Genomic DNA, 14,655 nt, shown 5'->3' with positions numbered 1-14,655 from the left:
AAGCTTGGAGAGGTGCACGTACTATGCTTGTGTCAGTTTTTCCTCCCTTTACAGAAGGAAGTTAGGAAAGTCCCAAGGGGTGGAACCAGGATAAATTAAAATGGATCAGATTAAAAGCTTTTCCACCCAGCAAAAGGGAACATGAAACCAATGGGAGTGAAAGTGAGAGATGAGAGCGATCAGCACAGAAATAATATACTGTACTCAAAAATTCGAGTATACGAATTTCATTAAAAAGAACAGGAGTACTTGTGGTACCTTAAAGACTAACAAATTCATTTGAGCAGAAGCTTTCATGGGCTACAACCCACTTCATCAGGTGCATAGAATGGAACATATAGTAAGGAGATATTTTTACATACAGAGAACATGAAAAGGTGGAAGTTGCCCAACCGACTCTAAGAGGCTAATTAATTAAGATGAGCTATTATCAGCAGGAGAAAAAAAACCTTTTGTAGTGATAATCAAGATAGCCCATTCCGGACAGTTGACAAGAAAGTGTGAGGATACTTAACATGGGGAAATGGATTCAATTTGTGTAATGACCCAGCCGCTCCCTGTCTCTATTCAAGCCCAAATTAATGGTATCTAGTTTGCAAATAAATTCTAGTTCAGCAGTTTCTCATTGGAGTCTGTTTTTGAAGCTTTTCTGTTGCAAAATTGCTACCTTTAAATCTGTTACTGAGTGACCAGAGAGGTTGAAGTGTTATCCTACTGGTTTTTGAATGTTATGATTCCTGATGTCAGATTTGTGTTCATTTATTCTTTTGCGGAGAGACTGTCCGGTTTGGCCAATGTACATGGCAAAGGGAGTGGCTGGGTCATTACACAAATTGAATCTATTTCCCCATGTTAAGTATCCTCGTACCTTCTTGTCAAGTGTCTGGAATGAGCCATCTTGATTATCACTACAAAAGTTTTTTTTCTCCTGCTGATAATTGCTCCTCTTAATTAATCAGCCTCTTAGAGTCGATATGGCTACTTCCACATTTTCATGTTCTGGATGTATATATATCTCCTTACTATATGTTCTATTCTATGCATTTGATGAAGTGGGCTGTAGCCCACGAAAGCTTATGCTCAAATACATTTGTTAGTCTCTAAGGTGCCACAAGTACTCCTGTTCTTTTTGCGGATACAGACTAACACGACTGCGACTCTGAAACCTGTCACTAATTTAATTGAGGATAGTCACATCATACAACTCTAGGAAGGAGGGGGGCAAGTGTCCTTTGATTGTTTAGGGACAGGTAAAGCGACTCTGAGAAAGGGCTTGATCCTGAGAGATGCTGAGTGATTCCTAACTTTGGTGGGAGTGTGCAGGGTGAGTTGTGCCCATCTGGAGGTGCTCAGGCAACCACTCCCAGGATCCGGCCCAAAACAAGAGCTGATTTGGATTCCTGCCTGTTTCTGAGGTGAAACCAAACTTCTTTGCAGGTTGGAAAAATGTTGGGCCAGTTTCTGTGTTTGAGGGGTTCTTTTCAGTGCAAATTCCCGGGCACCTGTTGTCACTGGTTAGGAAGGGAAAGGAGAAGGGTAGTGTCTCTGCTACACACTGCATGCTTTAGGGGCATCTTAGTTTATTGGTCGGCTGATATGGTGATGTCAGCTGAAAAAAGGGCTAGGGGCCCAGTCCTGGGCCACCAGGAGTTTTGTGATTGATCTCAGTGGGAGCAGATCAGGATCCCAGCTTATAACCCCAATAAAATTAATAAAATACCATCAGGCCATATGGTGTGATTTAAACAGTCCCACCTGGAAGCAGGGGGGCATTGCCCCTCAGGGAGATCCAGGAAGTGCTTGGGAGCCACAATCCCTCTCCAGATTTTCTGGACTATTGAAGGAATTGCACATGCTGTATCTTACTTTGGGACAGTAGATCATGTGTGCCCATCCTTCCTCCTTACATTGGCATGACTTATCAGCACATCCTTAAATAATGGGATTGCTGCTGTGCCTGATTTCTGTATGCAAATACAGAGCGAGGCTGCTGCTGCTACCCTCCCTCCCACTGCATGCGTCCATGCATGAGTTAGAAACAATCAATCAGAGGAGAGGCGAAGGAAGACTGCAGATTAGCAGCTTCAGCAAGGACCTGATCCTGATAAGAGCTGTATCCCTGTAGTTCCCACTGAACTCCGTGCTCACCCCTTCTAGATGAAGCCCTCACAAGGAGGCAGAAAACAGTGACCAATCAGAAGCTCTCCTTTTAAATATTGGTCTGTGTGAGTTTAGTGCATTGAAATTCTCAACTGAGTTGCTATATTGTGTAGTAACTAGGGCTCGGAAATGATCTGTTATTACTATTTAAGAATTACCCAGCCTTGGAGAAAAGATAGAACAGAGGGCTAAAAGAATAAAAATCCGAGATCTAATGGGTATAGGGTGACCAGATGTCCCGATTTTATAGGGACAGTCCCGATTTTTGGGTCTTTTTCTTATATAGGCTCCTATTACCCCCCACCCCCTGTCCCGATTTTTCACATTTGCTGTCTGGTCACCCTAAATGGGTACATTTCTGCACAAGGAAGCTCAGAGTTGCTTCAGCCTTTTGCAAGAGCGTACCGCTGGTGTAATGAAAGCGACTTCCCCTTTATCGCTGGCTGTCAAAAAGTAAATGAATTAAAAGTCCTGATAAATTAATATCAAACATTGATGTTATATGATGTTCCAGATACAGTAGTAAAATAGGGAACATGATGGAATCCAATATTATAATGAAAATGCATATAACAGGGAAGTCAGTTGTAAGTGGTACAGCTTTGGGCAAAATATACAAACTTTCAAGAGAGGGTTTTCCTTATGAACAGTCCTGTTAGGAAAGAAAGGGGTTGCATTCATACTGATTTCTTTTAGGTTAAGTGATAAAGTGAAGAAGTAAGGCTAATGTTTGCAGTCAAGCATGCTTATGCTATCAAGTTAGTGGAATACACCTGTGCTGAACGAGGTACTAAATAAATGGAATTGAAACCAAATAGTGTGTTTATATGGACAACTGACCATAGAGTAGAATAATTAGAAACGTAATTGTTTGGTTAATAATCCACAAACTCAGCCAAGTCAGGGTTGGCAACCCTCCAGGATTGTCCTGGAGTCTTGAGGAATTAAAGATTAATCTTTAATTAAAGATTATGTCATGTGATGAAACTTCCAGGAATATGTCCAACCAAAATTGGCAAGCCATCCCTACCAAGGTCCAACCCATTGCAATTTAAACAAGGAGAATCACTTCAGCTGTTCTGGCTTGTTGGAGCACAACAGTTCTTGAAGGGACTCTGCATTGTATAATGAACTGTCGAAACAAGTTTAAAAACAGTGAAGAATATGGAGGAACTTTGTATAAATTATATTAACTTTAAACTGGATATTTCAGCAGCTAGCGGAGTGTTGATGGAGAAACTGAAAATTGAGCAAGCATAACTTACAAGAACTCAAAAATTGATGTCTCATTCCCTGACGGGATGGTGAGAGAGGACAACTCTCCTTTTGGTTGGATCTTTTGAATCTTCAGAAGTATAGGTCACCATCTGATTTGTCCAAGCCAGCACCGTCAAGAAGAGGAGCCAAGTTGGATCACCCAGCAGAAATTGGATAAAATGGTCCATCTCCTTCAGCACATTGCTTTCTCAAAGCTGAAGACACCTGGAAGAGAGAAGACTGAGGTCCTCGGCCAGCCACCTTTGAGTCCTCCTGGTGACACTTACAATATTTATCTTGGATAGGAACTTTCAAATGTCTCTTTTTATTTTCCAGCAATTTGGGTTGCCCATTAGCCCACTGGGAAAAGACTATAGTTGTGTCTGTCCTTCACTCCACCGGTTTTTGCAGTGTCAGCTCCTGCTCTGAATGATAACTGAGCTGAAAGCTGATGGATGAACAAGATCTCATGATAAGCAACACACAGACTTCCTCTCAGGTGATAACCCATATCAGCGAATTGATTAGTTCCTGAAACTGAGTACCTAATTAGCAAGGAAATGTAAGTGCTTGTGTGTCTACTGTGGAGATTGTCACAAACTTCATGTGTGTCTTTGTTTTGTAACAGGTGCCAGTCAAGATTGTTGTAAAGTAACTTTAAAACTGAACAAGTTACTTTTGTTAGCTAAGAGGGATAGCTCAGTGGTTTGAGCATTGGCTTACTAAACCCAGGATTGTGAGCTCAATCCTTGAGAGAGGGATTTAGGGCAAAAATCTGTTTGGGGATTAGCCCTGTTCTGAGCAAGGGGTTGGACTAGATCACCTCCTGAGGTCCCTTCTAACCCTGATATTCTAAGATTGTAGAACTGTACTTGTGTGTAATTTATGGTTTCATACTGCTTTTCAGGTTCCAGGTGCACTTAGTCTGTCATAAATGTTGGAGTTTTGTGGGATAGTTAGGAAAGTCCGTCAGATCCTGGGGCTAATATAATTCACTGGGAAATAGGTAACAAGGGTTGACTACTATAGATCTGTTGTGTAGGAGACATTGGTGAACTGGCATATAAGTATCTGACCAAATTATCTTGTAATCTGCCTTTGGATTATTTTTCCTCTGTTGTGTTAGCAACACAGGAGTTGATCACCAACTATCACAAGTGAAGCCCTATTCTGTGGGACTCAGTCAAAAATCTAAACAAAGTCACCTTCCTATGGCAATAATTGAATGTGTTATTTTCTGTGGTGGTTGTGTGATTTGATTCAGAAACCCTGAATGGTTATATCGACCAATTTTCTAGTTCATGTTAGCCAAATTGATACCTATAATATGTATGTATACCAAAAGATTTTCCATTGTATTTTCACTTTTTCACAATTTATCTTTTCTTCTCAAAAAATATATTGGAGACCATTTTTTCAAGATTACCCCTCTCATTTCGGTAGGAAAAAATCCACTTTTTCCTATTTTTTTTATAAAGTTTTTTTTTTTCTGTTTGTTTCCCCCCCCCCCCCCACCCCCCACCCTCCCCACTGGAAAAAAAAGTTAAAAAGTGAAAGAAAGTAGGAGGAAAAAACCCAACATTTTCATTGACTTTTTTATTCTCCTTTTTCCCAGTAGGAAAAAAAAATGTGTGGAGGAAGGTTTAAAGAGTGCGTGAAAATGGGATTGTTCAGGGAAAGTGGAAGTGTTCAAATACTTTGCTGAACATTTTTGCATCAAAATTTCATTGAAAAAACAAAATAGTTCAAATTTGCCCTTGAAAAAATTGTAATCAGAACCCATTTTTCAATTAAAAAAATTCTGGCAATAAAATTTCAGCCAGCTCTACTCAGTAGCTATTTGGGGAAGTAAAGATTATAATTCGCCCTCTTACAGGTAATCCTGTGGTGCCCTTTATACTGGTGAAAACTAAAAATCCTACTTTGTACAGAATACATCATTTAGGTCCTAATTCTACACTGAGAAATCCACAGAGTCTGTCTGCTTCCCTCTCACTGCACGATCAGGGCCTTGGGAATTGAAGAAAGAGGAAAAGAAACCTCTATGGGTGGGTTGAATGAGTTGTTACAGCAGAAAAGTAAAAGAAGAAAACAGGATTAGAAAAAAGGTGGGAGGGAAGTGGTTTTCGAACTTTTTAGGCTGGGTACCCCTTTCCAAATAATGTAGTCTACTGCGTACCCCCATCTGAGATAGGGTCATAATATACCTATGAAAACTGAAAAAAAAAAAATAAAGGTCTGTAAGGGATAACACAATGCACAAGGCCTGGAGTATGTTGTTCTGGATAATATTATTATTAATTAATTATTATAATTTATTGTAAAGAACAATTTTATTATATATACTTTTGCTTTGGATGAAAAATAGCACCTCAAACAAGTTTCTTGTCCAATGTGGTGGTGTGAACCTGTAATTCTAGCTACATAGGAGGCTGAGGTTGGTGGATCACTTGAGTTCAAGAGTTCTAGGCTGCAGTGTGCTATGCCAATTGGGTGTCCAGTGCCACTGAGAGCCTGGCCAGTGAGTGGCTGAAGGACTGGCTAGAACAATACAAATGATGTGTTGTGATTGGTGCTCTCTCTCTGAAGGTCTGATTGATCAAGTTACTAGCTGTTGTAAATATTAAGTTGTCAAGGTTATTTTATTAAGTTTCAGGGGGTAGCGGTGTTAGTCTGTATCCACAAAAACAACAAGGAGTCCGGTGGCACCTTAAAGACTAACCAATTTATTTGGGCATAAGCTTTCGTGGGTAAAAAACCCACTTCTTCAGATGCATAGAGTTAAAGTTACAGATGCCAGCATTATATAATGACACATGAAGAGAAGGGAGTACCTGACAAGTGGATAGAACAAGAATAGTTCTTGAACAAAAAACCTTCAGAAACAGACTTCAAAGAGAAACAGCAGAACTAAAATTCATTTGCAAATTTAACACCATTAATTTGGGCTTGAATAGGGACTGGGAGTGGCTGGATCATTACAGAAGCAGCTTTTCCTCTCCTGGAATTGACACCTCCTTATCTATTATTGGGAGTGAACTACATCCACCCTGATTGAATTGGCCCTGTCAACACTGGTTCTCCACTTGTCAGGTACTCCCTTCTCTTCATGTGTCATTATATAATGCCTGCATCTGTAACTTTCACTCCATGCATCTGAAGAAGTGAGGTTTTTTACCCACAAAAGCTTATGCCCAAATAAATGTTAGTCTTTAAGGTGCTTGTTGTTTTTGTCATTTTATTGTAATTAATTAAAATGAAAGAAGCCTCTGTTCTGGTCTCAGGCACTCAGAACGAACATAACCCGTGAGAGCCTGTTTGTGACTAAGCATTAAAAAATGCCAGTCATGTATTTTTGTTGATAATAAAACAATACAGGAAAGGAGGCAAAGAAAAGTTCACTATCTACGCATTCCTACAGCTGACTTGGGTGATAAGAATATATAGCGTTGGCATTTTAAAATACTTGCTAACATACAGTACTTGTTGATATTAATTAAAAATAATAATAATAAAATGCTTACCTATCAGTATGATGGATGTCTCTGCTTTTTATCACAAAAATCACTGACGGCAGGGAGCATTGGAGAGAGAACTTCCCTCGTGAATCACTTTCGGCGTTTAATCTCTGATGGTAATTGGTCTTGATCACCATGAGAGCAGAGGATCCAATCTCACAATGGTACGTTGTGGAGAAGGGCATCAGGAACTTGACCGCCCATTGTGACAGGTTCAGGTAATCTTCCATCCTTTGTGCCCGAAAATCTGCCGAAGGTTTGCGTGTTAACTCTTATTTAAGCCCACTGTCAGAAGAGAGATCTAAACGTTTCTCCTGCACATGCACTGACAGATGAGGGATTGGGAGAGATTGTGTTGTGTATGCAGGCATTTGCATTGTCTATGTAGGGGAAATATTTTCTAAGTTGCTGGCTAAGTTGTTGCAAGTGCTCCATAATGTCAGCTTTCACACTCCCATCACTGCATATTGCCATTGGTTGCGAGACGTTTTTGCAGTATTAGAAAGCAGTCAATCACATTTCTCTTGAAGCAGCTAGCCCAAAATAGTAGTTTCTTAATCATGGATTCAGTTTTGTTTTGTGTTTTGAAAATAGTGATGTTTAAGCCCTGAAGGCCTAAATTGAGCTCGTTGAGGCAAGAAAAAATGTCTGCCAAGTAGGCTAATCACTGAAGCCAGGCAGCATCTTCCAAGCAAGAGGACAGTGCAAAGGGGAGTGGTTGGTAAAAAAAACCGTAAAGCTCGCTGCACAGCTCAAAGAGTCATGTCAGCACTTTGCCACGCAACAAGCAGTGAACCTCAGTGTGCATTAGTAGCATCAAATGGTCACTTCCCATTTCATCACACGGTAGCAAAAATTCTCGAATTTAGAGGCTGAGCCTTAGCAAAGTTAACCGTTTTGACTGCATTAGATAACACTGACGTTAAGTAGTCAGGCATTTTGGGGGAAGCAAGGACCTCTTTGCGGAGTCTGCAGTGCACCGATGTGGCTTCTCTTGCTACAGCCTTGATACAAACTACAACTCCACTGTGCTTTCCCGTCTCCGAGTTTGCCCCATCAGTGCAAATCCCTACACAGTGGGACCAGTCAATTCCATTCTCACTCAGGAAGTTATCAAGCAGTAAAAAAATCCCTTCTTCTGTTGTTCGGGTAGGCAGGGGCTTTCATACATATAACTAACATAAACCAAAAGATTAGCTAGGCTAGCTAAATCTGTGGACTTGTCTAGTTGCAGAGAATGATAGTCACTGTTTCTAATGTGAAAGAGAGACCATTTTCAGCCATATCAGCACTGCACTGTGACACAGTGTTATTGGAGAAGAGTACGGTATGAAGTTTTTCCTGCTTTTCCACAGAGCCATTGAAAAACTGAGTTGGTTTGTCTTTAAATTGATTTTGTTTATGTAGCGCCCCCTCTCCACCCGGTTACCTTCTTTAATGCCAATCTGCTTACAGGTTTTGATGGACAGGTCTGGGTTCTTCTGGATCCTGCCACCCACTCAGCAGGGTGTATCTTCTTTATTTTTTCCTATGAATTTATTTGGCAGTGCCTCCACCCCCCCTCGCTCCTTCCTATCAGGGTCACCAGGGCAGCTTGGGAGGAAAATTCTAACCTCGGGGTAACCCCCACTTACTTGCCAGCTAGTTGGAGACTCCCAAGAAATAACACAAATACATACAATGTATTCAACACAGTAATTCTATTAAACAGGAGACATATTTAAAATAACAGGGTAAAACACTATTCTTAGGGTCACTGGTGCCCACGCTAATAATACCCGTGACTTTCCCCAGTCATGGGACCTGATGTATGAAATGTAAGATTAGTGTCCCATTGGTACGTGTAATTTGTTGGGGCCCTTCATGACCTATGACCACGATATCTTCTCTGCAGTGGTTTAGCAGTGCGGCTGACTGGGTTCAGTACAACCTAAAGGACTCGCAAGTGGGAGGAGGTGGTAAGTCCCTCCACAGATTTAATATGCAGCTGTTTATAAAATCCCCAAACCCTCACTCCCTGGCTTGAGGACACAGTTCAGGGAGTAGGGGGTCCCCAAAACAAGTTTCCTGACTGACTAACTAAAAGATGGTGCACTCACAATCTCCATGAATGATCCTCAGGTTCAGAGATGACTCTGGACTCCTCAGTCACTGCAGAGGGGCTGATCTCTGCCGGCCGGGATCCTCTTCCGGCAGGAGTCAGGCTGCTTCAGTCCCAGGATTTCCCCTCACCACAAAGTGGTGTAGGGCTCAAGGTGCAGATTACACAACTACACTAACATCCAAACTGTAGTCTCCTAGCCCAGCGTCCAGACACACACACAGCAGGCAGCAGCCCTAGACTAGCAGTCAGAGCAGAGCTGACCATGTGGTGACTGGACTCACTTAGGGAGCTGGAGGGAAAACTCAGCCTGGCTGGGGAAGTTTCCCAGCAAAACTCTACAAACTGGGAATCATCAGTGGAGAGGGAAAAGCCCAGCTGAGGGATCTGGCTTTCAGGTCCCTAGAGGCCAGTTCTCAGGGGGAACCCTGCCTGCAGGCCTGGGACTCCCCAGCTCCCCACACAGCCAGTCCTGCCCTTGCCCTGGCTGGCTCCAGATGGATTCAAAAAATGGCTTCTCCCCTCTCCTGAACTCCTTGGGAGGGCCTCTCACTACCTATTGGTTGCCGGGCAGACTCGGAGTCTGCCTTGACTCCCCCTTCGTACCAGGGACAGGGTTCCCCTCCCTGAGCTGCCAGCAGACAGAGCCCCAGGAATCTAGGTCATCTCCTTGGGGGTTACATTTAGTCTCTAGATGCCAGCAAAAAAGGGATGAGTTAAGACTGTGTGGTTTGATCAATCTTTGATATCCAGTATCCCCATTCCATATAAATCCAAGTTCATTGTAACTTTCATCAGACTTGCTTTTCTTTTACCCCCCGCCCCCATTCTTTGTCCTGCTCTGTTGCATGCTTCCCAGATTGAACTTGTAAATCAGGCATGGCCTCCTCTGCGTTCGCGCCCCTACAGTGACCAGCAGTAGTTGAATGAGCTGAAAATGTGATTGCACTGGGCTCCTGCTGATCTCTATTTGTTCCACCCTTTGCTAATGTCCAAGTCTTGAGCCAGCGAGCCATATTTTCCCACTGAACTGAAGCCTAAAAACTCTTAACTCTGACACCAGATGTCAATAGCGGCTTGTAAGAATGAGGCGAATTAGACCTCATTAGCGTTAGCCTCGCTAATGAGCCCTAATTGGCCTCACACTTGTAGGGTTTATACGTGTTTATAGTGTTAACCTTGCACAGCCAGAAATGAAATGTACACTAAGGCGGCTGTCATTTTAATTAAAAGGAGATTAAACATTGATTAGATTGCAAGTCTTACTAAATAAAATGCGCTGTTTGCCATTACAGGATTTTTCTCATGTACTTTCTGACAAGAGCTCACATACCCCTAGGGTTACATGTACCTCAGCTTGAAAACCACTGATCTAGGGACTCAGTATAAATGATATAAATTATAAATGACATAAAGCATCCAGCATAATGGCACCCTGATCTCAGATGGAGGATTCTAGATGCTACCACAATATAATCAAGAAAGAGGGAAATTAACATATTTCTAAGTGTAATAATAACAAGAATAGTACTTTGAATATCTGTGCAATGAATATGTAAGACAGGGTGGCTGAGGTAATATCTTTTATTTAGGGTGACCAGATGTCCCGATTTTATAGGGACAGTCCCGATATTTGGAGCTTTTTCTTATATAGGCTGCTATTACCCCCAACCCCCATCCCGATTTTTCACACTTGCTGTCTGGTGACCCTACTTTTGTTGGACCAACTTCTGTTGATGAGAGATGAACTTTCAAGTTTACACACAGATCTTCTTCTATTGACTCCATCTGAGCTTCTAAAAGTGTTTTACAAATGTGAATGGAATAAGCATCCTAATATCCCGGTGAGGTAGGTGAGTATTATCACCATCTTTCAAAAGTAGAGTGTAAAAGGTCCCCGAAGATCCATGCCTTCAAACCCTTATTCTCATGAAAAGCAACAGAGAGTCCTGTGGCACCTTTAAGACTAACAGATGACTAACATGAGTAGTTCAAGTGGAATAAATGGGAATATTTGCTTAAGTACAAACAACTCAAATGAATAAATGTTTGATGGCTGCCACCTTGGTCAACACACCAGGGATTGAATGGGGAACCTCAAGAACTAAAAGCAGGAACTGCTACAATTTGAGCTAAAGAATCAGTCCTCTGTAGGTGGGACTATAACAGATTTATTTTCTTTGTGGATGGTGCAGCGAATGACTTGTAACACTAACTCATCAATGAGTTACATTTGCAGGATTTAGCGTCAAGGTGACTTGCCTTCGGTCACACAACAAGTTGGTTTCAGAGCTGTCGAAAGAATACAGTTCTCTAGACTTTCAGTCTCATGTTCTAACCACTAGATCAGATTCCTTCCTATGTGAGAGTCATATGACAAAAAATGAAAAAGGAACAAAAGAACAGGGGTGGAAGAAAGAAAAAGAAATTAAGCAAAAGACTGGTGCTTCTATTTGATTGCACAGGGCATTTCTCTGAATGAGCAGTTGCGGAGGTTCTACAGTGGGTTGTGAAAATGACAGAATTAGTTTCCTTTTCTGTGTCACTAGGAATCCCCAAGATGAATCTGATTGAAACAGTTTGAAGAGTAAAATGGACTGAGTTTTCATCCTTTGTGCTGTTTTGGCATTTCACTTCTCTTGGAGAAAGGAAGCAGACCCCCCAGTTTCATTTGCCTTTCTATTCAGTTTCCAGTTTGCAGTCAGAGAGTGCAAACACGGCCGGGGAATACTGAAACCCCAGCAAGACCATTTTCAATTAAATGTAAAAGAAGGCACAGATCTTCAGGTCCAGCCAAGCTATCCTTGGAGTGTGTGCTGAAGGGGACGGGGGCAAACATGACATTCAGCAGTTCTCCAACCTTGAGGGCAACCAGGGTTGGTTTATGTTCCAGCATAAATTAGAGCAGCCTCTGATTTATTCTGGTAGTAAATCAAGCCCCTGGAAACTGTTCTAGTGCTCCAAGGGTCTCCAGAGAGCAAATCCTACTTTTGGCGCACCAACTCCCTTCTCCCCAGTATGCTGGGTAGTGGTGCTGGGGAAACCAAGAACATGCTCCAGTCCCACCTCCAACTCAGACCTTTCCACTTCTGATGTTTCATGTACCATTTGCTAGATAATAGCACATAAGAACTCCATGCCTGTGAAATTACTCTAACTCTTTATTAAGAGACGTCTTTGCAGAGATGTTGCAGGTACAGCTAGAAATCCAGTCAAGGGCATACACTCTGGTTTCCTGTGCCTGCTCCAAATGTTTCCTTCCTGCAACCTGGGCTCCAAGTTCCATGTAGGTTGTTACTTCTTTCCTTCAATGTTTTTCTTGTGGCTGAATGGCTCATCTAGTTCAATAGGCTAGAACCCATTATGGACACAGCGAACACTTTTGAATATATTGCTTAGTGTGCCCTCAGATGCTGGTAGTGGCTAGTGACTTCTTTTCAATGAGCTGTTCAGTGATTTGGGGTCAGCGCAGATCTTCCATGTTCTTGCCACTACTAGGCTACAGATCTACTCTGGGTCAGCTTCGAGAGGTGTCGTGATGAATGTAATGTAATCTTTGAGGATCTGCCAATTCCTTCTTCATATTTCTCCAGTCTAATATTGCTGTTTGTCTTTGTTACAGGGGTTACATTGCGACAGGCTCCACAGTCCAGTGGGAATCAAGCTGGTTATTGATCTAATAGCATACCTGCAAATGCGGCCTTTGAATGACTGGCAACCTTCTTCTGCAGCATGTGTATATTGACAGTTGTTGGGTCTGCTACAGTCATCCTGCCAATGTCCTCGTCTTCATTGGATGTCCTCAGTTACTGCATGTGCTGCTCCATTTTCCTTCCCGGGGTAAGCTGCAGCATTGGGACACAAAGTGCTTCTGTTTCCCACAACCCTGGCCCTGCTACCCATAGACTGGGCATTTTTCTTTCTGCCTTTCTTTGTGTTTTTTTGTGGTACTTATCAGGGTGCTGGAACGAGGGGGCCATGGCCCCCCACCTTTAAAAGTGGAAGGGCTATGCCCAAGGTCTGTGGGGGGCAGCAGCAGGCTTGGGGGGCAGAGGGAAACTGCCCCCCAGCATGAGCCGGTGGAGCGGAGTGGGTTGGGGCCAGGTCGCTCCACTTCCTGCTGTCTAGTGATTGTTGCGCGGGCCCGATCCCACACTCGGAGCGGCAGGAAGTGGAGTGACCCGGCCCCAACCCACTCCGCTCTGCTCCCCTGGCTCCCAGCTTTGGGACTTGGGGGGTAGGGGAGAACCACCCCCAGCACTTACCAGCGGCGTGACTAGGAGCCAGCAGAGCAGAGCGGGCTGGGGCTGGGTCGCTCCATTTCCCGCCGCCTGGTGAGTGCAGGGTGTGCCCAACCCCTACTGCAGTCCCCCGGGACGTAGCTCAGGGGAAGGGGTGGAGCGGGGGTGGGGCTGGGGCAGAGCAGGGGTGGGAAGAGGCAGGGCGGGGGTAGAGCAGGGGTGGGGGCTTTGGGGAAGGAGTGCCATGATTTTAAAACCAAACTGGCTCTTCATTAGTAGAATTATTTACTGATATGTTAGTATTCCAGCCATGTGCACACAGACTGGCTTCTGCTACCTCCTTCAAACTCTTCCCTCCTTCAGCCTCTGCTACTCTTTCTAAGGAGTTTGCAACACATGACATGCACCCGGGCTTGAGAGGAGACACAAAGGGCAATAATGACTCTATATCACCAGGGGATTCCCCCTAAGCAAAGGGAATCTCCAGTTACCCTTTTTGGTCAGGCTTCTGTGCCCAGGGCATTAGGGAAGCAACACATTAGGGACAGAGCAAGGGCTGAGGACCTGGGTCTAAACCAGGGGTTGGCAACCTTTCAGAAGTGGTGTGCCGAGTCTTCAGTTATTCACTCTAATTTAAGGTTTCGCGAGCCAATAATATATTTTAACTTTTTTAGAAGGTCTCTTTCTAGAAGTCTATAATATAGAACTAAACTATTGTTGTATGTAAAGTAAATAAGGTTTTTAAAATGTTTAAGAAGCTTCATTTAAAAGTAAATTAAAATGCAGAGCCCCCCAGACCGGTGGCCAGGACCCGGGCAGTGCGAGTGCCACTGAAAATCAGCTCGTGTGCCGCCTTTGGCACACTTGCCATAGGTTGCCTACCCCGGTCTAAACAATAAAAATGTTTCTAGTCATATTAACATTTGTGAAGCTATCTCTCCCTCACCTCCCTGCCCCCAGGAAACCCTAAAATTGGGATGTAAACTACCTGACAGGATCCCCAAGTCCTTTCCTTTATTTAGGGGGAAAAAAGATATTTATGAGCTTGTCTTCTGAAAGGGACAAGTACATCAAAGCTGTGCAGACCTCACGCGATGTATCTGCAAAGTATCAATGCCTAGAGAATGGATTCTAAATATACATTTTTTTGAAAATGAAAACCTACTACATTATCATAAGAAAGCAAAGAAACAATAGTTACTGTCTTCCACACATTCTCTTTCAACCTACTTTGGTCAGCGGTGTTAAGAACAATTCTCATCCGAGCTCAGAAAAGTCAGGGATCCTGGGGAAAATTTGTGCTTTTGACCCAGAGAATAATGTTGCCCTACAGGTCAGAGGGGTTGGCCAGACGTTGCTTCTGGAACTGCCCCTTCCC

General features: G+C 43.1%; 1 long non-coding RNA gene across 1 annotated transcript; it reads left to right on the top strand.

Moving 5' to 3' along the window:
* The first annotated feature begins 3,269 nt into the window (after nt 1-3,269).
* Nucleotides 3,270-13,402, top strand: LOC128825360 (uncharacterized). The gene is made up of 3 exons (XR_008442658.1): nt 3,270-3,979; nt 6,995-7,153; nt 12,659-13,402. It is a non-coding gene; the product is annotated as an uncharacterized LOC128825360 (long non-coding RNA).
* Nucleotides 13,403-14,655: the final 1,253 nt, after the last annotated feature.

Source organism: Malaclemys terrapin, chromosome 17 (assembly GCF_027887155.1).
Source record: "Malaclemys terrapin pileata isolate rMalTer1 chromosome 17, rMalTer1.hap1, whole genome shotgun sequence".
Classification (NCBI taxonomy): Eukaryota; Metazoa; Chordata; order Testudines; family Emydidae; genus Malaclemys; species Malaclemys terrapin.
This window is presented reverse-complemented; position numbering and strand designations above follow the sequence as displayed.